Source organism: Papio anubis, chromosome 7 (assembly GCF_008728515.1).
Source record: "Papio anubis isolate 15944 chromosome 7, Panubis1.0, whole genome shotgun sequence".
In the NCBI taxonomy this organism is placed as follows: Eukaryota; Metazoa; Chordata; class Mammalia; order Primates; family Cercopithecidae; genus Papio; species Papio anubis.
Window position 1 is genome coordinate 72,703,640 of NC_044982.1, and position 25,822 is coordinate 72,729,461.

The 25,822-nt window shown below is 41.1% G+C and overlaps 1 long non-coding RNA gene across 1 annotated transcript in view; it reads left to right on the forward strand.

The window, feature by feature from the left end:
* The first annotated feature begins 3,371 nt into the window (after window positions 1–3,371).
* The window catches only part of LOC116275940, a 40,981-nt gene continuing 18,530 nt past the window's right edge, over window positions 3,372–25,822 (forward strand). The window contains exons 1-2 of the long non-coding RNA XR_004185399.1: window positions 3,372–3,856; window positions 15,466–15,523. This is a non-coding gene — a long non-coding RNA (uncharacterized LOC116275940). The remainder of the gene's footprint in view (window positions 3,857–15,465; window positions 15,524–25,822) is intronic.

Here is a 25,822-nt window from a genome sequence, read left to right on the forward strand (position 1 = left end):
GCATCAATAGGCTGGGGCGAGATGGCCGAGTCAGCCCCAGACACTGAGGAATAGTTTGGTGTTCCTGGGCCTGAGGGACAGCAGTGTTCTCAGATGGTCACCTGTGGCAAAGCTGCCAAGAGGTCAATTAAGAAAACCGAAGAGCTTAGACTGGAGGTAGTGCAGCCTTGTGAGGCACTGTGAGGGCAGGTGGAGGGAATGACATCGAAATGAGCTGAGAAGTAAGTAGACAGGAGGCAACAGGACTGGCTCGCAGGGAGCTCTGCTGAGAAGTTTCATTGCAAAGTGAGGAGAGGTGGAGGCTGTGGCTCAAGGCACCTATGGGGAGTGGGAGAGGTTGAGTTTTGTTTACTTGTTTTTGCTTTTAAGATAGAAGAGACTAGAACATGTTGAAATGTGAGAATGGAAGGAGGCAAGGAAGAGGGAGAAGGTGAAGAATCAGGAGCCAGACATGACAAATGATGACTAAAAGCATCAAGTTCCCAAGAAGGTGGGAAGATGGAGCCTCCAGGCTGCAGATGGAAGAGTTGGGCTTTGTCTGATGAGGAGGGAAATGTCTTCATTTACAACAAGAGGAGATGATGAGTACAGTGCAGGGGCTTTGTGACAACAGGAAGGAAAGACAGCCTTTGGAGAGGCTTTAATGTCTGTGATATGAATGTGCAGCTAAAACTCTATTACTATTAATAATGAATTATCATAATGAAGCAGCTACCAGTAGTGACTGTTGACTATGCTAAGTATTTGTATTTAATAATTTAAGCCTCACAACAAACCTATTGGGTAGGTTTTATTTATAGACGAGGAAACTGGGGTTCATAGAGGTTAAATAATTTAGCTCAGAAAGTGACAGTTGATAAGAAATAGATCCAGGAATTGAACTCTATGTCCATTCCAAACTCCCTATTATTGCTGTTACTGTGGCTATTGTAGGGCGATTGCTGTTACATTGGCAATAAGGGCCAACTCTTCACTTGTTAAACTCACTGTGTACTTCATGCTACTGGGAAAGTTTGTAGTATACTAGAGAAGGTTTTCCTCTTCAAACTTAAGGTTAATTGAACTGTGTGCAGCTTATAATTCTAAGAATACTGGAAATGAATGGAGACAATCCCAAGTGTCCTCCTCCACATTGTGTTCTGAAATGCAGTGATTAGATGTCATATTCTATCTTAAAATTTTTTATCTGCTCCTTGTCTGCACAGGAGGGCAGCAGATATTTATCAGCACTGGAATAGTTAATGAAGCATGCAGCATTAGGTCTCTTTCTCACAACCGGCTTTGGGATTTTTGTTGTGATTGTTCAATGTACACTCTGCCCTCTAGTGGCCAAGATCTCCCTGGACCCGGGGGGTATCCACGGAAACCACGTGCAGGGTCATGAAAGGGGATTTGCCTTGCACTTCACAATCGCTTTGTCCAAAAAGGATTTTCTTATGTGCATTTCTGTATTTTTATTCATTAGTTTTTCTCTCCATCTTCTATAGTAATGTGCTGATCAATTGGAAAACCCAGCTGACCCAAACTCCAGGGCCATTTCGTAGCCATACAGCCTTGAATGCAGTCGTTATTACTGAGGGTTGGAGCCGGAGCCCATGGGTCTGAACATGGGCTTTGGAGGCAGAAAGACCTGGACTCCAGGCCCAGAGTAGCCCACCTTTGTACACGTACAGTTTCTTCCCCTGGGAAATGGGGATAACGTTACCTGCCTGAGGATTAAATGGGCAAGTGTGTATAAATGGCCTGGCACCTCACGATTGTCCAATAAATGTCAGTTCTCATGTTTCTTCGGCTTAACTCCCTGATTTCTGGGAAGATATTTGAGGAATAAGTGAGAACCGTCTCTGACGACAGTGTTGCATTTAGCCGGTGTTGCATTGTAATGGTCTGATTCTTGTTCATGTGCTCCATTGGACAGTAAGCTTTGGTGAAGATAGGGGTCTTGTTGGTATCCCCACCACCCAACACATAAGCCATTCAATAAATCTTTGTTGAATGAATAAAAATGAAATGTGTCCTAACACAAAGAAATGAAAAATGTTTGAGATGCTGGATATGCTCATTGCCTTGATCTGATCACTGTACATTGTATCGAAACACCACTATGTACCCCGTAAATATGTACAATTATTATGAATCAATAGAAGACAACTAGCTCGGCACAGTGGCTCATGCCTTTAACCCCAGCACTTTGGGAGGCCGAGGCGGGCGGTTTGCTTGAGCTCAGGAGTTTGAAAGTAGCCTAGGCAACATGGCAAAACTCTTTTATCTCTACCAAAAATACAAAAAGTAGCCAGGCATGGTGGCGCAAATCTGTGGTTCCAGCTACTTGTGTGACTGAGGTGGGAGGTTCACCTTAGCCTGGAAGATTGAGGCTGCAGTGAGCCATGACTGTACCACTTCACTTCAGCCTGAGTGACAAAGTGACAAAGTGAGACCCCAACTCAAAAAAAAAAAGAGAAAAGCAAAGAAAAGAAAGAAACCCCTGAACATATGGCTCCCAAATTCAAGCATCTCAAGTCATTTCCTAGGCACAGTAAATTTTAAAACCTGCTCTAAAGGTTTCACCTATAGGAGTCAAGCTATGGATGGAATTTAATTTGGGACTTACCTTTGTTCTCTATAATCTGCTTCATACCTGGTGACTTTTGACCGTAGCTGGGAAACAGAGCTCATGACTTCCTGCCAGATTCTTTGTGAAAGAGCTAGTACATGTGTTTATGAAATGGTGTCTGACTTAATGCAGAAGCTTTCTTTAAAGGTCTTGACCATAGTTTAGGGTTAAGGGAATTATTACAGAAGAAACAATTAGCATCTTACTGACTGTAGGCTTGAAGCCTTTCCAAATAAACATTTTTCTTAAAAATGTTATTTATTTTTTACTTAAAAATGGCCCCTTTAATCTCTGTATACCCTTCTTCTTGAGCCTGGTCTCCAGGGTTTCCAAATGAGCTCATTACTTGATCTGGCTCGCTGCAGTTTCAGGAAGGTGGTTCCTATAACGTTTCTCATTGTTTGTTCTGACCTTTTTCAGGCATCAGTTACACAAATGCAGAAGAAGGTCCAGGCTTTACTCTAGCTTGAGTTGCCAGCATGCTTCTATGGACTTTGATCCCCCCAAAAACTACTTATGAGACCCAAATCTGGGGGCAGATACATTTCCCCAGCTCTTGCCTCAAGTGGCTACTTTTTCAGTTTTATTGAGGTATAATTGACAAATTGTATATATTTGTAGTATACAACATAAGGTTTTAATATATGTATACATTGTGAAATATTACCACAATCAAGCTAATTAACATATCCATCTCATGCAGTATTTTTTGGGGTGAGAACATTTAAGATCTACTGTTAGCAATTTTCAAGTGTATAATATACTTAATATATAAATAATCTGAATAAATAATCTGAAGATTATTGTACAGCATGGTGACTGTACAATAGTAATTCGTCCTGTCTACCTGAGACTTTGTACTTTTTGAGCAAATCAGCCCATTCCTCCTCAAGTGAGTATTTTAATGTTTAAGAAACTTTGGGGAAAAAAAAATTCTCTTCTCTCTCACAAATTAAAATCAAAGAACCCAGTCTGGTTACATGTAAGTGAGGCAGGAGGGCAAAGTTGGGGATATTATGCCTGGGGCTACTTGCTCCCAGACCAACAGTTGAACAGCAACAACAATACTTACTGAGCATTTATTACATGCCATGTGTTGTGCTGATTACATCACAGGCCATATATCCAATATGAACCTCACAATAGTAACTGTGACACAGTGCAACGCTTCTTATCCCCATCTTACAACAGAGAAGCTGAGGCATATAGCACATAAGCGACTTGACAGAGATTATGTGGTCAGTAAGTAACAGCACTGGAATTCAAACCCGGGCCCATCTGATCCACATTCATAAAAACTGCGCTATCCTTAAGGACAACTGCTTTTTTCAATGATAGTCTGGAAAGACATTGCTGCTATGCCAGCTCTATAGCTCGGGTGTCCCTGGAGTTGCTGCTTCAGCAATGTGGTCTTTATATCACAATCAGTACCTACTCTTAGTTGCCTGTGTTAGGTCTAGATTCCTCCCCACCCAAAGTCAGATTAAATCTTGGTGTGGAGATTTGGTTTTCTATTATAGAAATTCAGCTGGTTTGGAGATTTGGTTTTCTCTTACAGACATTCAACTGGTTTGTATCTTTCGGTGGCCCTGCTGTGTTCCTTTCCCCTTCTTTTTCCTTCTCTTTGAAAGTGTTCTCTTTCAATCTTGTGGGGGTAATTTGGCACCGTTTATGTCTTAGTGCAAAGGGCTTCTCCTTTCAGAAAACCTCTATATCATGGACTAAGGAGAGTGTTGGAGGCAGGCCCAGGGAGGGATGGCAGACGGCCCAGGGAATGGGTGAAAATGAACACCATCCAGCAAAGCAGGAGGCAGGCAGCAAAAGAGCCGGAAGTACCAGAACGAGGGGCGGGGAAGGGGCAGGTGTGTGGAAAAGGGCCAGGAGTGAGTGTGGAGACAAAATCATCTTTTACAAGAACCCTGCTGCTTACCTTAACCTCAAAGCTTTTTCTTATTGAAAAGGTGGTGTTGAGAAGTTAAGCTCTTCCTTGCTGGAGTGTGGGGTAAGGTCAAGAAGCTTGCTGATTTGGTCTGCAGGCACTTGGTAAAGCCACAGAGGGGAGGAGATAAGCAGCTGGTTTTTCTCTGAAACAAGAGGAGGTATCAATTGGACAGTCGGCACCACAAGTGCTCACAGCGCCTTGGGGGCGGAACCTCCTCTGTGAGCTCCCTTAGGGCAAAAGCGACTCCTGCTTGGGATGCTTTCAATAAAACACCTTCTTGGATGACTCACCTTCTCCGGGGATAATTTCACAGAATCCGTGGCGATTTTGAGTTGTTTGTGAGATCTCTATATTATACCTGCTTACTCTTTTCCCTGAGAGAAAGCAGTAGAAGGCATAAGAAGCTGCCAGGGTAGGGAGGTAAAAATCTTCCCATGAACCCTGTTTCTAAGCTTCAGAGCAATAATGACCAAATCTGGATATAATACCAATCGAGGAAGGGGGCTTGTTTCTGGAAGACTTCCCTCCATGAGAGCAGAAAATTCTGTACAATGAAACCAACATAAGTAAAACAAATCATACAAAAGAATATGGAGAGAGATCCTGTGATAGGCAGAATTCCAATCCCAATAACCGTATCCATGTGTTAGCCTTTGCCCTAAGTGTGGCCACACCTGTAATTTGCTTCTAACCAATGGAATATGGCAAAGGTAATGGGCTATTACTCTCATGACTGTTGTACGGCAAAGGTCTGTAATTTTGCACAGTTTAGATTATTAATCAGTTGACATTAATCAAAAGGAGTTATCCCAGGTGAGCCTGACCTAATCAGGTGAATTTTTTAAAAAGCGAGTCTAGCAGTCAAAGACAAAAGAAGTCAGATTCTTCTGCTGGCTTTGAAAAAACAAACTTCCATATTATGAACAGCACCACGCGGCAAAAAATTGTGGCCTCTGAGTTGAGGTCCTCAGTCCTATAACCACATGGAACTCAATTCTGCTGATAACCAGTGAGCTTGGCAGAAGACCCCACACCTCAAATGAGATTGCGGCCCTGGGCCGGGCATGGTGACTCACACCTATAATCCTAGCACTTTGGGAGGCTGAGGCAGGCAGATCACCTGTGGGGTCAGGAGTTTGAGACCACCCTGGTCAACATGGCCCAACCCTCTCTCTACTAAAGCTATAAAAATTAGCCGGGCATGGTGGCGTGTGCCTGTAATCACAGCTACTTGGGAGGCTGAGGAGGAGAACTGATTGAACTCCGGAGGCGGAGGTTTCAGTGAGCCGAGATTATGCCACTGTACTCCAGCCTGGGTGACAGAGTGAGACGCCATCTCAAAAAAAAAAAAAAAAAATCACAGCCCTGGCTGACACAGCAATTTCAACCTGGTAAGAGCCTGGACAGAGGACCCAGCTAACCTGTACTTGGTCTCCTGACACATGGAAGCTGTGAGATCTGTATTATTTTAAGCTGCTGTTTGTGGTAATTTGTTAGGCAGCAGTCAAAACGAATACAGATTCTATGTTTTTCAAATGAAAACTCAATGATTTTCAAGATGACATCTACTTCAAGACTTTATTGTCACTAAGCTAAATTGGAGCCACAATTATTCCCTTCTTCAATTACTACCTGCCATGACTCTTCGGAAACCACGTTTTTGGAAGCTGTGTTAAGGGCTTCCTGTAAGGTTACTTCTGGGGGCCTGTTGGAAGATAAATAAAATAGATGTTTCTGGTCTTGTTTTGTGGAATTACGTTATGCAAATTCCTGTGTACATTGGGCAAAAACCCTCTTTTAGGCTTAGGAGGTGTCCCTGCAGTGGTGTTGGTGAGGGAGAACCCACAGGAAGGCATTCCTGGGAAGTCTGGCTTACTCCAGCATGTAAATCATCCAGCAATATGCAAATGACTTCTCAGGCCTCCAGTCCTTTCCTCCGTGGTCTTCCTAGGCTCTGCCTGGGAGTTGAAAAACCTCTTACATTTGGCTGTGTTTTAGCTCATTTTTGTTGTGAGCATCTTCAAGTGCCTGGAAAACGTGGTTTTGTAGTTAAAACTGTAGAAGTGAGACTCATAAATGACATTGGGAGTGCCGAGTCCTGGCGCCAAGCTGGCTGCTTGTGTCATTGCAGCCCAGGGCTGTACTGTAGTCGCTTACAGTCCAGCTCTTGCCAGGAAATGGGGCACTCTCACTTTACTCACCTTGGCACGATCAGCACAGTACTGCCTAATGCGGTGTTTGCTGAATGAATAAAACCTTTTATTTTATGGAACAAATGAAGGGCAGTAGAGATTCAAACTCCTGCCGAGGCCACATAACTTGTTAGTGGCAGAGCTGGTTCTGCAGCACCAGCTTTCTGAATTGCTGTGTCTTTCCACTTCCACCTCCCAGCCATGGCACAGGCCTGGTGTGCCCCTGAAGAGGTGGAGGCAGAAAGTGGACTGTGCCTTTTGTCCAAGGACATCACTAGGTGAGAAGCAGCATCCTAATTCCAGTCGAGGCCCCGTCTCCACGTCTACCCGGTCTCCATCAAGCAGCCCTTAGCTCCGTTTCTGTGTTGTACACGCTCTTGCTGATGGCCTCCCTGCCCAATTCCCTTCAGTGCCGTTTTCCGCTTCACACTTCATGAATTTTATTTGCAATTGATAAATAAACCTATTATCATCAGGGTTTTGTATTCTCATCATATATTGTCATCTGTCATAAACCATTGCATGCAGGAGTCCGGTTCATTCAGCATATCCCACTCATCTTTATTTCTAAGTCAGTGGCTGAGAGATACAAACTAAAAGTGCAAGGCCAAGAATTCAGTTTTTACTCAATAACATAATGTCTAAAGATAAAAATCTTATTTAGATATTATTATTATATTTGAGATTAGTACCGGGGGAGAAAAAAGTCATTACCTTGTCAGGCTCTCTGTACTTATTAGAAGTGACAAAGTATTTTGTTTTTCCATTCAAATGTGACGGATCTGACTGAAAAGCAGTTTTTCATTAAGGTGTGTTTTCAAAATGCTTCTGGCCATCTCTAGCAGTTTTGTGGGGGGCATCTGATTTGAGTGTAGCTTTGGGTTGGCAAATAAGTTGGAGGTCACAGTGGTCTGTCAAAGTAGACTTTGGGAGGAGAAGCTAATAATGCTGTGGTCTAATGGGGAGTCACGTTTCCTGGTTTCCACCACAGTCTTTTCTTTTTTTTTAAATTTTATATTTGTAATTTGGTGTTCATTTTTTAAAAGTTGCTGTGCATTTTATTTTGTTTATTTTTATTTTTGAGACAGGGTCTCACCTAGTCACCCAGGCTGGAGTGCAGTGGCGTGATCACAGCTCACTGCAGCTTCGACGTCTCAGGCTCAAGTGATCCTCCCATCACAGCCTCCCTAGTAGCTGGAACTGTAGTTGTATGCCACCACGCTTGACTGAGATGGTTGGTTTTGTTTGTAGATATGGGGTTTCGCTATGTTGCTCAGGCTGGTCTCGAATCCTGGGCTCAAGTGATCCACCCACCTTGGCCTCCCAAAGTGCTGGGATTACAGGTGTGAGCCACCATGCCCCACTATTTTTTCATTTTTATGGGTACGTAGTATATATATTTATTTTTGTGGCTATGTAGTATACATATTGACATGGTATATATATTGGCCTATAGTTTCCCTTCTTGGATATGTCTTTGTCTAGTTTTGGTATCAGGGTAATACTGGCCTTGTAGAATGATTTGGAAGGATCCTCTCCTCCTCTATTTTTCAGAATAGTTTGAGTAGGATTGGTATTAGTTCTTCTTTAAATGTTCAGTAGAATTCAGCAGTGAAGCCTTCAGGTCCTGGGCTTCTCATTGCTGGGAGACTTTATGTTGTGGCTTTTATCTCATTACTTATTATTGGTCTGTTCAGGTTTCGAGTTTCTTTGTGGTTCAATTTTGGTAGTTTGTGTGCTTCTAGAAATTCATCCACTTTTTCTAGGTTTTCCAATATATTGGCATAGGGTTGCTCATAGTAGCCTCTAATGAGCCTTTGAACTTCTATAGTCTTGATTATGATATATTCTTTGTTATTCCTGATTTTATTCAGTTTGCCCTTCTCTCTTTTTTTCTTTTCTTTCTTTCTTTATATATTTTTTATTCTACTTCAGGTTCTAGTGTACATGTGCACAACGTGCAGGTTTGTTACATATGTATACACGTGCCATGTTAGTGTGCTGCACCCATCAACTCGTCATTTACATTAGGTATATCTCCTAATACTATCCCTCCCCCCACCCCCCACCTGCCAGGCTCTGGTGTGTGATGTTCCGCTTCCTGTGTCCAAGTGTTCAATTCCCACCTATGACTGAGAACATGCAGTGTTTGGTTTTCTGTCCTTGGGATAGTTTGCTCAGAATGATGGTTTCCAGCTTCATCTATGTCCCTACAAAGGACATGAACTCTTCCTTTTTAATGACTGCATAGTATTCCATGGTATATATGTGCCACATTTTCTTAATCTAGTCTATCATTGATGGCCATTTGGGTTGGTTGCAAGTCTTTGCTGTTGTGAATAGTGCTGCAATAAACATACATGTGCATGTGTCTTTATAGCAGCATGATTTATAATCCTTTGGGTGTATACCCAGTAATGGGATGGCTGGGTCAAATGGTATTTCTGTTTCTAGATCCTTGAGAAATCGCCACACTGTCTTCCACAATGGTTGAACTAGTTTACAGTCCCACCAACAGTGTAAAAGTGTTCCTATTTCTCCACATCCTCTCCAGCATCTGTTGTTTCCTGACTTTTTAATGATCACCATTCTAACTGGTGTGAGATGGTGTCTCACTGTGGTTTTGATTTGCATTTCTCTGATGGCCAGTGATGATGAGCATTTTTTCATGTGTCTGTTGGCTGCATAAATGTCTTCTTTTGAGAAGTGTCTGTTCATATCCTTTGCCCAATTTTTGATGGGGTTATTTGATTTTTTTTCTTGTAAATTTGTTTAAGTTCTTTGTAGATTCTGGATATTAGCCCTTTGTCAGATGGGTAGATTACAAAAATTTTCTCCCATTCTGTAGGTTGCCTGTTCACTCTGATGGTAATTTCTTTTGCTGTGCAGAAGCTCTTCAGTTTAATTAGATCCCATTTGTTAATTTTGGCTTTTGTTGCCATTGCTTTTGGTGTTTTAGTCATGAAGTCCTTGCCCATGCCTATGGTCCTGAATGGTATTGCCTAGGTTTTCTTCTAGGGTTTTATGGTTTTAGGTCTAATATTTAAGACTTTAATCTGTCTTGAATTAATTTTTGTATAAGGTGTAAGGAAGGGATCCAATTTGAGCTTTCTACATATGACTAGCCAGTTTTCCCAGCACCATTTATTAAATAGGGAATCCTTTCCCCATTTCTTGTTTTTGTCAGGTTTGTCAAAGATCAGGTGACTGTAGATGTGTGGTATTACTTCTGAGGGCTCTGTTCTGTTCCATTGGTCTATATCTCTGTTTTGGTACCAGTACCATGCTGTTTTGGTTACTGTAGCCTTATAGTATAGTTTGAAGTCAGGTGGTGTGATGCCTCCAGCTTTGTTCTTTTTGCTTAGGATTGTCTTGGTAATGTGGGCTCTTTTTGGGTTCCATATGAACTTTAAAGTAGTTTTTTCCAATTCTGTGAAGAAAGTCATAGGTAGCTTGATGGGGATGGCATTGAATCTGTAAATTACCTTGGGCCATTTTCACGATATTGAGTCTTCCTATCCATAAGCATGGAATGTTCTTCCATTTGTTTGTGTCCTCTTTTATTTCGTTGAGCAGTGGTTTGTAGTACTCCTTGAAGAGGTCCTTCACATCCCTTGTAAGCTGGATTCCCAGGTATTTTATTCTCTTTGAAGCAATTGTGAATGGGAGTCACTCACGATTTGGTTCTCTGTTTGTCTGTTGTTGGTGTATAGGAATGCTTGTGATTTCTGCACACTGATTTTGTATCCTGAGACTTTGCTGAAGTTGCTTATCAGCTTAAGGAGATTTTGGGCTGAGATGATGGGGTTTTCTAAATATACAATCATGTCATCTGCAAACAGGGACAATTTGACTTCCTCTTTTCCTAATTGAATATCCTTTATTTCTTTCTCCTGCCTGATTGCCCTGGCCAGAACTTCCAACACTATGTTGAATAGGAGTGGTGAGAGAGGGCATCCCTGTCTTGTGCCAGTTTTCAAAGGGAATGCTTCCAGGTTTTGCCCATTCAGTATGATATTGGCTGTGGGTTTGTCATAAATAGCTCTTATTATTTTGAGATACATCCCATCAATACTTAGTTTATTGAGAGTTTTTAGCATGAAGGGCTGTTGAATTTTGTCAAAGGCCTTTTCTACATCTATTGAGATAATCCTGTGGTTTTTGTCTTTGGTTCTGTTTATATGATGGATTACATTTATTGATTTGCATATGTTGAACCAGCCTTGCATCCCAGCGATGAAGCCAACTTGATCATGGTAGATAAGCTTTTTGGTGTGCTGCTGGATTCGGTTTGCCAGTATTTTATTGAGGATTTTTGCATCGATGTTCATCAGGGATATTGGTCTAAAATTCTCTGTTTTTGTTGTGTCTCTGCCAGGTTTTGGTATCAGGATGATGTTGGCCTCATAAAATGAGTTAGGGAGGATTCCCTCTTTTTCTATTGATTGGAATAGTTTCGGAAGGAATGGTACCAGCTCCTCTTTGTACCTCTGGTAGAATTTGGCTGTGAATCCATCTGGTCCTGGACTTTTTTTAGTTGGTAGGCTATTAATTATTGCCTCAATTTCAGAACCTGTTATTGGTCTATTCAGAGATTCAACTTCTTCCTGGTTTAGTCTTGGGAGAGTGTACATGTCCAGGAATTTATCAATTTCTTCTATATTTTCTAGTTTATTTGCGTAGAGGTGTTTATAGTATTCTCTGATGGTAGTTTGTATTTTTGTGGGATGGGTGGTGATAGCCCCTTTCTCATTTTTTATTGTATCTATCTTCTCTCTTTTCTTCTTTATTGGTCTATTGGCTAGTGGTCTATTAATTTTGTTGATCTTTTTTTAAAAAAAACAGCTGCTGTATTCATTGATTTTTTTTGAAGGGTTTTTTGTGTCTGTATCTCCTTCAGTTCTGCTCTGATCTTAGTTATTTCTTGCCTTCTGCTAGCTTTTGAATGTGTTTGCTCTTGCTTCTGTAGTTCTTTTTTTTTTTTTTTGAGATGGAGTCTCACTCTGTGGCCCAGGCTGGAGTGCAGTGGCGCGAGCTCAGCTCACTGCAAGCTCTGCCTCCCAGGTTCACCCCATTCTCCTGCCTCAGCCTCCCAAGTAGCTGGGACTACAGGCGCCCACCACCACGCCTGGCTAATTTTTTGTATTTTTAGTAGAGACGGGGTTTCACCGTATTAGCCAGGACAGTCTCAATCTCCTGAGCTTGTGATCTGCCCACCTCGGCCTCCCAAAGTGCTCCCAAAGTGTAATCCCAAAGGATTACAGGCATGAGCCACCACACCTGGCCTCTCTAGTTCTTTTAATTGTGATGTTAGGGTGTCAATTTTAGATCTTTCCTGCTTTCTCTTGTGGGCATTTAGTGCTATAAATTTCCCTCTACACACTGCTTTAAGCGTGTCCCAGAGATCCTGGTATGTTGTGTCTTTGTTCTCATTGGTTTCAAAGAACACCTTTATTTCTTCCTTCATTTTGTTATGTACCCTGTAGTCATTGAGGAACAGGTTGTTCAGTTTCCATGTAGTTGAGCGGTTTTGAGTGAGTTTCTTAATCTTGAGTTCTAATTTGATTGCACTGTGGTCTGAGAGACAGTTTGTTATAATTTCTGTTCTTTTACATTTGCTGAGGAGTGCTTTACTTCCAACTATGTAGTCAGTTTTGGAATAAGTGTGATATGGTGCTGAGAAGAGTGTATATTCTGTTGACTTGGGGTGGAGAGTTCTGTGGATGTCTATTAGGTCTGCTTGATGCAGAGCTGAGTTCGAGTTCTGGATATCCTTGTTAACTTTCTGTCTCATTGATCTGTCTAGTGTTGACAGTGGGGTGTTAAAGTCTCCCATTATTATTGTGTGGGAGTCTAAGTCTCTTTTTAGGTCTCTAAGGACTTGCTTTATGAATCTGAGTGCTCCTGCATTGGGTGCATAAATATTTAGGATAGTTAGCTCTTCTTGTTGAATTGATCCCTTTACTGTTATGTAATGGCCTTCTTTGTCTCTCTTGATCTTTGTTGGTTTAAAGTCTGTTTTATCAGAGACTAGGATTGCAACCCCTGCTTTTTCTTTGCTTTCCATTTGCTTGGTAGATCTTCCTTCATCCCTTTATTTTGAGCCTATGTGTGTCTCTGCATGTGGGATGGGTCTCCTGAATATTACAGCACACAGATGAGTCTTGACTTTTTATCCAATTTGCCAGTCTGTGTCTTTTAATTGGAGCATTTAGCCCATTTACCTTTAAGGTTAATATTGTTATTGTGAATTTGATCCTGTCATTATGATGTTAGCTAGTTGTTTTGCTTGTTAGTTGATGCAGTTTCTTTCCAGCATTAATGGTCTTTACAATCTGGCATGTTTTTGCAGTGGCTGGTACTGGTTGTTCCTTTCCATGTTTAGTGCTTCCTTCAGGAGCTCTTGCAAGGCAGGCCTGGTGACGAAATCTCTCAGCATTTGCTTGTCTGTAAAGGATTTTATCTCTCCTTCACTTATGAAGCTTAGTTTGGCAGGATATGAAATTCTGGGTTGAAAATTCTTTTCTTTAAGAAAGTTGAATATTGGCTCCCACTCTCTTCTGGCTTGTAGAGTTTCTGCTGAGAGATCTGCTGTTAGTCTGATGGGCTTCCCTTTGTGGGTAACCCGACCTTTCTCTCTGGCTGCCCTTAACATTTTTTCCTTCATTTCAACCTTGGTTAATCTGTCAATTATGTGTCTTGGGGTTGCTCTTCTTGAGGAATATCTTTGTGCATTCTCTGTATTTCCTGAATTTGAATGTTGGCCTGTCTTGCTAGGTTGGGGAAGTTCTCCTGGATAATATCCTGAAGAGTGTTTTCCAACTTGGTTCCATTCTCCCCATCACTTTCAGGTACACCAATCAGACATAGATTTGGTCTTTTCACACAGTCCCATATTTCTTGGAGGCTTTGTTCATTTATTTTTACTCTTTTTTCTCTAAACTTCTCTTCTCACTTCATTTCATTCATTTGATCTTCAATCACTGATAACCTTTCTTCCACTTCATTGAGTGCACTACTGAAGCTTGTGTATTTGTCACGTAGTTCTCGTGCCATGGTTTTCAGCTCCATCAGGTCATCTAAGGTCTTCTTTACGCTGTTTATTCTAGTCAGCCATTCATCTAATCTTTTTTCAAGGTTTTTAGCTTCTTTGCGATGGGTTCGAACAGCCTCCTTTAGCTCGGAGAAGTTTGTTATTACCGATTGTCTGAAGTCTACTTCTGTCAACTCGTCAAAGTCATTCTCTGTCCAGCTTTGTTCCGTTGCTGGTGAGGAGCTGTGTTCCTTTGGAGGAGAAGAGGTGCTCTGACTTTTAGAATTTTCAGCTTTTCTGCTCTGGTTTCTCCACATCTTTGTGGTTTTATCTACCTTTGGTCTTTGATGTTGGTGATGTACAGATGGGGTTTTGGTGTGGATGTTCTTTCTGTTTGTTAGTTTTCCTTCTAACAGTCAGGACCCTCTTAGCTGCTGGTCTGTTGGAGTTTGCTGGAGGTCCACTCCAGACCCTATTTGCCTGGGTATCAGCAGCAGAGGCTGCAGAACAGCAAATATTGCAGAGCAGCATGTGTTGCTGCCTGATCCTTCCTCTGGAAGCTTCATCTCAGAGGGGCACCCGGCTGTATGAGGTGTCAGTCGGCCCCTACTGGGAGGTGTCTCCCAGTTAGGCTACTCAGGGGTCAGGGACCCACTTGAGGAAGCAGCCTGTCCACTCTCCGATCTCAAACTCCATGCTGGGAGAACCACTACTCTCTTCAAAGCTGTCAGACAGGGATGTTTAAGTCTGCAGAAGTTGCTGCTGCCTTTTGTTCAGCTATGCCCTGCCCCCAGAGGTGGAGTCTACAGAGGCAGGCAGGCCTCCTTGAGCTGCGGTGGGCTCCACCCAGTTGGAGCTTCCCAGTTGCTTTGTTTACCTACTTAAGCCTCAGCAATGGTGGATGCCCCTCCCCCAGCCTCGCTGCCACCTTGCAGTTTGATCTCAGACTTGTAAGTCCAGGAGTCCAAATCCGAAGAACCTGAAGTCTGATGTCCAAGGACAGGAAGAACAGACAGACACATCCAGCACAGGAGGAAGATGAAAGCCAGAAGACTCAGCAAGCTGACTTATCTCACCTTCTTCTGCCTGCTTTGTTTTAGTCATGCCAGCAGCCAGTTGGATGGTGTGCACCCACATTAAGGGTGGGTCTTCCTCTCGCAGTCCGTTGACTCAAATGTCAGTCTCCTCTGACAACACCCTCACAGACACACCCAGAAACAATACTTTCCCAGCGATCTAGTCACCCTTCAATCAAGTTGACACCAAACATTAACCACCACACCATCTTTCCAGTATGCTGCCCTGGAGCACCCTCTTTGGCTCAAGTCTGCTCTGTCATTCATTTATTCTGTTTCATACATTTCTCCCAGCAATGAGTTTCTGGTTAACATTAACCCTCTTTCCTCTGAGGACAGAGTTAGTGTTAACCATTCGGTTTTCTTCTCTTCAGATCTGGGAATATCAGTGAGGATTTCCAATATTTTATTAAAATCAATGGCTTGAAATATTGGAGGGGAAAGAATAAGGGATTATTCAGAAATCAATTTGTGCAGAGCCTCTTTTCTTTGATTCAAAATGTCCTGTTTCTGAAGCTTATTAAGTTAGATTATGACCCTTTCTGGGTTTGGTTGCTGTCATGAAAAGTTTTTGGCCTACTCTTTTATTTTTTTTCTCATTCTGTTAGGTGTCAGGGGCAAGGATGCCATCAGGATCTTCAATATGCCATTCTAACATGACTTCAGGTAATTTTTCAGAATTCTATGTGGTTCACTATTACTTTGGTTTGAATTTTATTTTAAGAAGCTTGAAAATAAGGAGAGGATAATAAGACAGTTGGGGTACAATGAGGTTGTACATGAATCTGTAGACCTAAAGTGTAAGTTATTAAAAAATGTATTCTACAGTGCGTTCTTAAAATGTTTGGAAATAAAATGGTTTGGCAAAACATCAAATTCTGATAAATGGGAAAACCATGTTTTGTTTGATAAACTTCAGGATTTTTTTTTTTAAACATACAGATTTGGTTTTTGAGAATAAACTGACACAATTAGTACAGATTTAAGATCATCAAAGTCTAGCTGGGAATCATTTTTGAACCTGTATTTCAAACAGGCTTGTCTCTTCCACAAGTCAGTGTCAAGTATGGTTGGTTCTTGGGCGTTCTAGTACCTCTCCAAGAACTGAGAAGTGAGGAAAGTAGAGTTAAACTGTAAAGCAGTGCAGCTGGAACAGGGATGTGTAGAGTTCCCTAGAAGAGACAGATTGGTGTCCAGCCTTGTGAGACTGTAATTTTCAATGCATGTATAATTGTATTAACATATTTAAATAAATGATACATCCAAAGCAGAGGGCTTAGTGAGCTGTGGGAAGCACAGAAAAAAGGAGAATCACCAGAGATTCCTGTTTTGAAAAATCCCATACCAGCTCTGTCCCTTGGAGTGGGAGAATTCACCATCACATTTCCAGAAATTCCAGTCCCAAAGGCAAGAGTGTTCCTATTGTGCACCTGATGTGAAAACAGGAGCTTCATCTGACTCCCCCTTTCCTGATTCCGTGTCCTCACAGCAGTTTTCTGGTTCCAGTGAAGTTCTGCTCATGGAGAGAGAGAACGCAGAAAATACACAGATTTTAAATATTTCTGAGTCTTTCACAGTGATTTCTCATGGTAATGAGTGGCTTCTGATTACAATTTGGTTTTCCCTGACTACAGGGAGAAAAAGAGATTATGATGCCAACCTGAATAATTCCAGTCTGTGTGACAATTCTATTTCTCACTTTAAATTAATAGATTGCCACCCTGATGCCTTCCTCAGGCCTTCCGTACATTTTAGTTAGTGTGAGTCAGTATTTGTGTCTGATTGCCCCAGGACATTGACAAGAGTGAGCCCGCCTTCTGCTAGAAAACTCTGATTCTATTTACATCTTGCATCCCTTATTTATTTCTACATCAAACACAGCTATGTATTTGGTTAATTCATCTGTGTTAAAATGTGTTGGTACCAGATAACATTTAAAATACCTCAAGAAAATTTATGAAAAACTTTTTGTGGATCTCATTTGTCTCTACTTCAGTGTTTTGGGACAGGAAGAGTAGCATGGGGAAACTGAGGCAGTTTCTTGCAATGGCCTCAAAGATCACTTTTAATTTTGAGGATCTATGTCTCGTCATTTGACATGTAATGCTGTTTCTACTAAGTTTCCTATCCAATCTAAAGGTACTGAGGCCATTAGTAGGAGCAAAAGGTGACTGTGAAATAATGGGACAAGCATGGGACCTGGAATTTTTGGAGAGGACCCAGAGGTTAAAGTGCTTTCCTATTCATTGGCCCAGTCATTTCAGATGCTTGTCCTTGTTGTGGTCTTACTTGTCTCAGATCGACCTGTTCTTTTGAAAAGCCTGATAGTGTGATTAAAAAGCACAGAAGCAGAGGTTGAAGAATCAACCTTTGAACCATTTCAGAATGCCAAGGAGATTTTATAGAAGCTGGGTGCCTATTAAGACCACTGTGTTCAATTCTTTTTTTTTTTTTTTTTGAGACAGTCTTGCTCTGTCGCTCAGGCTGGAGTGCAGTGGCACAATCTCGGTTCACTACAACCTCCTCTTCCTGGGTTCAAGCGATCCTCCTTCCTCAGCCTCCTGACTAGGTAGGACTATAGGTGTGCGCCACCATGCCTGGCTAATTTTTGTATTTTTAGTAGAGACAGGGTTTCACCATGTTGGCCAGGCTGGTCTCAAACTCCTGACCTCAGGCAATCCACCTGCCTCAGCCTCCCAAAATGCTGGGATTACAGGCATGAGCCACTGTGCCTGGCTTGGAATCACTGTGTTCAATTCTTATAAATGGAATCCTAATTATGAAATTACAGAAGAAACCTTGTTATCTAACAAGATCAAGACAGTTTAATTAAAAAGTTGGATAAAGCACAGAATGTGTTTAAAAACTAGCCGTAAAAACCCAATGCATATGTACCTAGAACATTTTGTATTAAATTAAGACACCTAAATGTACTAATTTACATAGACTTGATATAGATTCTAGGCTTTTTAAAGTGCAAATCTACTAATTATAGTCCTGCATCATCTTTTTTGCATACATGACACCCCCAAATATTGTCTTCGTTGTCCAAACTTTAGTTTATTTAAAGAGAAGTACAAATCTAAAGATCTCTGACATAATCTGAGAGATATTTTCCCTTCAATGTTTTATAGTCATCAACATCAAATTTTTAAAGCAAGTCTCCTCTGTGTAATCATCTTTACAAAACACTCACTCTTGTTCTCAAAGAAACAACAGTCTTCTTTTGCTGTCATAGTTGGGTATTTATGTAATATTAAATAAAATACATTGTTACAATAACAAGCACAACAGATTTGTATACACTCTACAGGCTCTTAGTGAGCAGGAGGCTCTGTCATTCACAGTCACAGAGTGACCCAATAGTGGCAAGAATACGGCATGCTCTGTGGGCCAGCCACGAAGAATGGGGCGTATCGGTGACTCTAGCTGGCTGCTAGGTTGAGGTCAGATAGGAGAACCTCTCCTTTTGGAGGTCATCTGCAAACTTACCTCACTCTGCAGTTAAGTCAGGTGGACCCCAGAGAGGATAAGGGACAAAAGACAGGTCACAAAGTTAGAGAGCTGTTATTATTGTCTCTCTTTCTTGACTCACAGTCTAATATGTAGTATTCTTTTGTGAGGATTCATTTGGGATATTCTTTAAAAAGCTTTTTTTTCCTACATGTAATCTAAATACGTTCTTTGTATCGCTAGATGTGATTTTTTTTTTTGAGATTTGTGGTTAAGACTTCATAAGAGCTCATAGCTATGATATTATAATAGCATTTAATAACAAAAACAAATTTGCTATATTGGCACCTTTTCCAAGCAATAGAATTGTTCCATGAAGTGAGGCATACTCTATGGATTCTTACTGATATTTCATTTTCCTGCCAGTGCTAGAAACTTGGACCACCTTAACTCCATTTATCCTCGTCCTAACTTGTGGTATATGCTGTACTTTATATATGGTATATGGTGTGCTTTAGTTTTCTCTATATTCTTAGCCCCACAAGATATTATTATTACTGCTTCATGGAATCAAGATTTATTTAAATGTATTAACATATTTATTTGATCTTTGCTTTGTTTTTAATTACATACTGTAGTTCTTAGTTTCCATCTGGGGTCATTTGTCTTTTTGAAGAATGTTTCAGTGTTTCTTTAGTACAGTTTCCTGGTGATACATTTTGTTTTGCATCTGAAAATATCTGTATTTTACTTCCGTTTTTACTGGATATAGAATTCTAGATTTGTAGACTTATTTTTTCATACTTTGAAGAGATACTATTCTTTTCTGTTTTTTCTGGTTTCTGTTGGTAAGTTAGCTTTTGATCTTATTACTGTTTTTTTGAAAGAAATAAGTCTATTTCCCCTCTGTTTGCTCACATGGTTTGATCTTTGTCTTTGGTTTTTGGCAGTTTTACTACAAATACCTATGTTATGTGCATGCATGTATTTTAATTCATTGTACTTGGGTTTGAATCTGCAACTTTGAAGCCTTTAAACAGTTTTGGAAAATTCTTAGTCATTATCTCCTCACATTTTTCTTCTGATTCATTCTTTTTTGTTTCTCCTCGGACAATGACATGTAGGCTAGGCCCTTTCATCCTGTCCCATATAACCTTTATGCTCTTTCCTGTGTTTTTCTAGACTTCCATCTCTTGGCAGTTTACTGTGGATATTGTCTACCTGTTTACTAATAGGAATTCTCCTCAAATAATCTAATTTTCTGTTAAATGCATTGTTTGAGTGTTTAAGTTCAGTTATAAAACTTTGGCTACGGAATTTTTCCATTCAGTCCTTTTCTAATTTGAAGATTTCCCTTAGTTTTCAATATAGACTGTTCACTCCTCAAACTAATTATTGTTAATGTCTGTATTTGATAATTCCATTCTCTGGATTTCATTTAGGTTTATTTTTATTGTTTGTTGTTTCTTTTGACTTTCGGTCACATTGTTTTCTTGTATATCCATATAAATGGCTAATTTTGATTGAATGTTCCACGGAGTATTTAAAATTGAAGAGATAATGTGATGCTCTGGTATATATTATGTCCTCCAGGGGGATTTATATTTGCTTCTGCCTGATGACTAGGAGAGAGGTATGTTTAAATCTTCCAACATGATTGTAGATTTGAACTTGTGGTTTTGAATTATTTAGCATTGTACATTTTTAGACTGTTATATGGGAATACAAATGTGATTTTTGATAAATTTCTGATGAATCAAACATTTTATTATGAAGCAATCCTTTTATTTTCAGTGTTTTTTTGGTCTTAAAAATCTCAATTTTATAAAGTATTAAAAAATAGGTGAGATGACTTTTAGGAATAATTCTCTCTTCAACATTAAGGTGGGGAGGAACCTATAGCATAGTGGTTAAAAAAATCAATCAAGCTTTGAAACGAGGGAGGCTTGGGTTATTATTTTGGCTCCACCAATTATTAGTTAAGAGAATACGGATAAGTCACCCAGCTTCTTGGATTCTCAGTGTCTGGACCTTACGATAGTGATAAAAGTAGTTTCTACCATTATTGGGTTATGAGAATGCAGTGAGCGAGTGAGTGTCAAGTGCTTACTGGAGTGCTTGGCATATGGTAATTGGTGGCTGTGATGATCTTGTGATCTTGTGATGGCCTGACTGGTTTGTTTGGAGTTGTCCTCAGAATTTTTAGTTCCTCACATTAGGTAATATTTAAAGCACCCAGCTAGGAGTGTGTGGGTCTCCAGGTAACTGGTGGCTGCTTAGTAGCATCATTTTAGATTCTCATTATTAGTTCAGCTTCCATAAGGGTTTTCCAGTTCCATCCCTGCCAGGTATCAGTGTGTGCATGAGCCTTCTCCCTGTAATGCGCAACAAATGAAGCACGGCCTTATTAATTCTCCAAGTTTACTCTAGAGTTTTGTTTGTTTGTTTGTTTTTGTTTTTGTTTCTGTTTTTTCCAGCCTTTTCTTTGAGCTGTGACAGTGCCTGGTGTTTAAGAACAGTTCAGATGATACTTCTGAGATATGTGGCTTCATAGAAGATACCTCCTTGCAACAAATGGGGTATAGATCTTCTATGCATTGTCTGTGCAGCCAGAATTGGTTCTTTTTAGGCTGTGAAGTACTTCTTTGTTTCCATGGGATTCTTTCTCGCTGAATATGTGGAGTTAGCTAGAATCATCACTTGTCAACCATTTGCTAGAGTTTAAAGACCTCTTTGCCTCCTTCATACAATGTTGCTTTGCATCCTTCATACAATGTTGAAGCTTCTAGCTTTTCCCACATTTGATTTCTCATGCTTTCCTATCCTTGTGCTCGAATATGTAAGAAGCAATGCAGGTCAAAAGACAAACTGTAGGAAAGAACTAGGGAACTTGCTTTAGTAATGAACAGCCAAAGGATATTTATAATTGATCTAATAGTTCTATCAGTTAAGAATTACATTCAGTAGCAAAATAAATCCCTCTTCCCAAAATGACATGGCTTAAACAAGATAGAAGTTTATTCAGTTTCATATAAACGTGGTTCAGAAGTAGGTAGTTCATGGCTAGAGTAATGCCCCCAGAACTAAGCTCCGTTCCCCCATCCTAGCTCATGGCTTTTATTTTTAAGGTCATTTCATGATCCAGTGTGGCTGCTGGAACTCCAGCCATATGTCTGAGTTGCAGCCTAGAATAAGAAGGAAAGACAGTGTATCAGCTTTCTTGGAAATTCTTGTTCTGTGTTAAGATTTCATGGGCTAGAACTTTGTCATGTGGCTATATTCAGCTGCAAGAGAGGCTAAAAACCAAAATATTTTATTCTAAGCAGCACTGTGCCTAGCTAAGAAAAGTTTTGGTTTCCATTACCAAGGAGAAAAAACAAAAAGATATCAGGTAGTCAACCAACAATTTTGTTGTCACGACTATAGTGGCTTAACTAGGGTCAGTGATTCCACACAATTCAATCCTAGTCTGATACAGGTTTAGGACCAACCTTATTCTTTCTCCATTGAGTAAAGCCCCAATCATACACTTCATTACTTTCTCTTTCCTAGAAGGAGTTTCTTTTTAAAAATATAGAATATCACACAAGAGCCACTGTGGATGATCAGAGAGGTCATACCAAACAAAGTCAATTAATTTCTCTGGGGAGAAATTGAGAGTACAGAAAGTCCTTGAAACATGCACAACATCTTACGTGCCTGACCTTAATGCTTGCACAGTGTCTTCTCTGAATGCAGTTCTGGGGCCAGAGCCTAGGCTGTGGGACAAATCAATGTGAGGCACATAGGAAGAAGGTGACAAGACAGATTCTGTAAGGGCAAGACATTGCCTCAAGCCCTCTTGTTCAGTAGCCATTTAATATGAGTGATGCAGGGACTACAGTTTTTCAAAGAAAGATCATACCAATCAGTGACAAAAAGAAGTTGCTTCTTAGAAATGAGGCCCTTTCATTTCCTTCACTGCCAAATTTCTGGAAGGGGTAGCCATCTTATGCTGTCTTTGTTCGCCATGTCCATTTAATACTTCAGTCCTTACCTGGCCTTCTGGAAACCTTTTTCTTAACTGATTTCTGTAACACCAATCCCTTTCATTCTTCTGGGCTCTTTTAAAAATTTCTGTCATGGGCTCTTATTCTTCTGATCACTCCTTTGACACATGCTAGCACCCCATTCTTGACTGTTTACTCATCAACACCCTCTCTCCTGTGTAATGTCGTCTAGACCCATGGCTTCTCCTATGAATGCTGATGTTTCTGATGCTACCTTTACAACGGATTTCTCTCCAGAGATCTAGAACTATTTTTCCACCTACTCACCGGACATTTCCTGCATTTTCCATCAGCACTTAAAACTTACCGTGTCTAAAATGGAGCTCTTCAACTTCTCCTACTCATCCTTTAAATCTTTCTTTGCTCCTGTGTTCTCTGCATGTCTTGTTTGATGACACCCACACACCCAAGCCAGAAACCTGAGTCATCTTTTACTCTTTCCTCTCCATCATCTCTCTCCATATCTAACCAGTCACTGTCACTTCTCCCATAACCCTCTCAAATCCACCCCCCTACCCACTCTACTCCTGCTCAACTCTCATCCTTTGTCATGTGGTATATCACTCCTGTCTCTATTTAATCCAGCTCATCCTTCAAATGCCATCAGAGTGGCCTTTCAAATACAAAAACTCCAGTGTTATACTTCTCTGAATAAATTGATCATCCCATTGCCTAGAGGTACGATTCAAATTCCACATATAACATTCAAGGTAGGTCACTCACAGGGCTGCTGTTTTTTGTGCCTTCTTTGTATGAATGAGAAAAAGATGACCCCTCTGCACAGATGCAGCCCAGCAAATGTGGAAGGAGGGCGTGGTGAGTGGCGCAGGCCTTTACGTGAGAGCAAGGTACTCCTTTTGTTAGGAGGATGCAGCACTGAACTAGGGGCGGTGCTGGCTAGCAAAGCATATACTGGGTTTCATGAACTTGTCAGCTGACCTTTCCATATATCTCCTAGGTGTAGCCATCACTCCAACACAGTGAATTACTTGCAAGTTCTCTCCTGCCTCTATGATGTTGCTTATACCTTCCAGGAATCATTCTTTCTCTAGCGTCTGTGGTTAATTCCTACTTATTTTTCAAGTCCCACTTTAAGCATCCCCTCCTTTTGGGAAGCTTCTCTGCCCTCAGGGCCTGAATTCGTTGCCATTACTCAGGCGACCCATAACACTGGGTGTATAAATATGTCTGTCATGCCACTTGTCATACCATTGTAATGATCAGTTTTCACATTTGTCTCCCTTTCTATTCTGTGAAGAACTAGAGCACGGAGGGTAGGACTTGATCCATCTTTATATTTCTGGTGTGGCTTGGGTAGCTCCTCCCTTAAATTAATTACAGGCCACTACTAGAAACTAAGCAAAATTACAGATTCTAGGTTTAGAAAGAACTGTCGGGCTTCTATTTGTTAATAAAAAATTTAAGAAAATAATAGTACTATTTAGTGATGCAAAAGACTATTTATACAAAATACTATTTAGTATTACAAAATACTCCAGAAAGGAGTTGTCATTTCTTATTTACAAGCAAAGGCACGAATGGGAAGAGGGCAACTGCTGACAGTAGGCGAAGCAAGCATTCCTCTTTCAAGAAGCACATTAAGGGCCTTAAGGCAAAATTTAAGAGGTGGCCAGACAAGGGAGGCAGCTGTGATGTAAATAGGGCAGATGAGCTAAGAACAAACTTGAATTAAGCTAGGAGCAGAAAGGGGAGCTTCTATTTAAAACCCACGTTTGCAATTGACTGGATGTTTGACCTCTGGGCAAGTCATTAACTTCTGTGTCTTAGTTTCCACATCTGTAAAGTGGAGATAATAATGTTTCCCTACTTCAAAGAATTATAGATTAATCAATGTCTGAAAAATGTCTCTAACTTGGGCAACTTCTGTGTAAATATCCGGAGCAGCATGGAGGGAAGTCAGGTGGAAAAACTAGAGAAAGAAATCTGAGCTTCCTTTTATTCAAAATGTTCAAAATGAAAAAGAATTGCTAGTGTCCTCGTCCTAGAAAATACTATGAAAGAAATAGCAGTTACATTTGTATTTTGGAAAAATGTCTTCTAAATGATAAATCTTTTCTTTTCCCATGTGACTCTGATGCAGAGGTGTCTGTTGAGGTGTGTGAACTCCAGGTATGTGGGGACCCTGGCCTCTCGGATGAGACCAGGAGGACTCTGGCCATGGTGGATGGCTGTCGCTTTCGCTGGAGCAGGTTATTAACTTATGGCTTATGTGATCTTCTTTACTTTCTCCCTTTATCTCCAAACTGCCTAACTTCCCTCTGTGAGAAGGGAGTTCCCTGCCAGGGACGGGACAGGCAGGGATCTAGGCAAATTCATTTCAGGGCTCTCAGCAGTTCCCCCAGGGATTGGAAAGGAGGTTATGTTGTTGGTTTGTGTGTACCTTTTTGATGCTTTAACCTGGTCCAAAAATTGAAATTTTAAAAATTTACATCATTTTCTCCCCAGATTTCTAAAAAGAGTAGATTTTCTGAAAGGGCCTTTGGTTTATTGGCCAGCTGAGGGCCTCATCACACTGAGAGGGGTGACAGGTGAAGAGGAGTCTGGGAGTAGACAAGAGAGGTCCAGCCGCCCCACAGGAGAAAAAGGGAAACAGACCCCAGAGGAGCTCTCGTGGTGCAGGACGTAGGCAAAAGGCCAGACAGAGGGAGGGCCACACCCACTGGAGAGGCAGCTTCTCTGTAGGCAGGGAGAAGGGAGGAGGGGAGACATTTGGTTGGCCTCTGAAGACAATATTGTATTAGGGGAGATAGATGCTTTGAAGGGGATATCTAGAAGTTTTATTGGGCCATGGACTAGTTGTGTGTGTCTTTCTGCCCTGACTCTACTTTCCCTCCTTTTAATAAGTTTGCTTGTTTGTTTGTTTATTGATTGATTGATTGAGACAGAGTCTCACTCTGTGGCCCAGGCTGGAGTGCAGTGGCGCAATCTCGGCTCACTGTAACCTCCGCCTCCCGGGTTCAAGTGATTCTCCTGCCTCAGCCTCCTGAGTAGCTGGGATTACAGGTGCCTGCCACCACGCCTGGCTAATTTTTGTATTTTTAGTAGAGACGGGGTTTCACCATGTTGGTCAGGCTGGTCTCGAATTCCTGACCTCAGGTGATCTACCCACCTCGGCCTCCCAAAGTACTGGGATTGCAGGCGTGAGCCACCACGCCTGGCCAAGTTTATTTATATTTGTTTTTTATTTCTCATTTCCAGTGGTGTTGGATAATAAGTTTAAATATTAAGATTGGCCTAGGCTGGGTGTAGTGGCTCACACCTGTAATCCCATTACTTTGGAAGGCTGAGGCGGGCAGATCACCTGACGTCAGCAGTTGGAGACCAGCCTGGCCAACATGGCAAAACCCCTTTTCTACTAAAAACACAAAAATTAGCCGGGCATGGTGGTACACGCCTGTAATCCCAGCTACTTGGGAGGCTGAGGCAGGAGAATCGCTTGAAC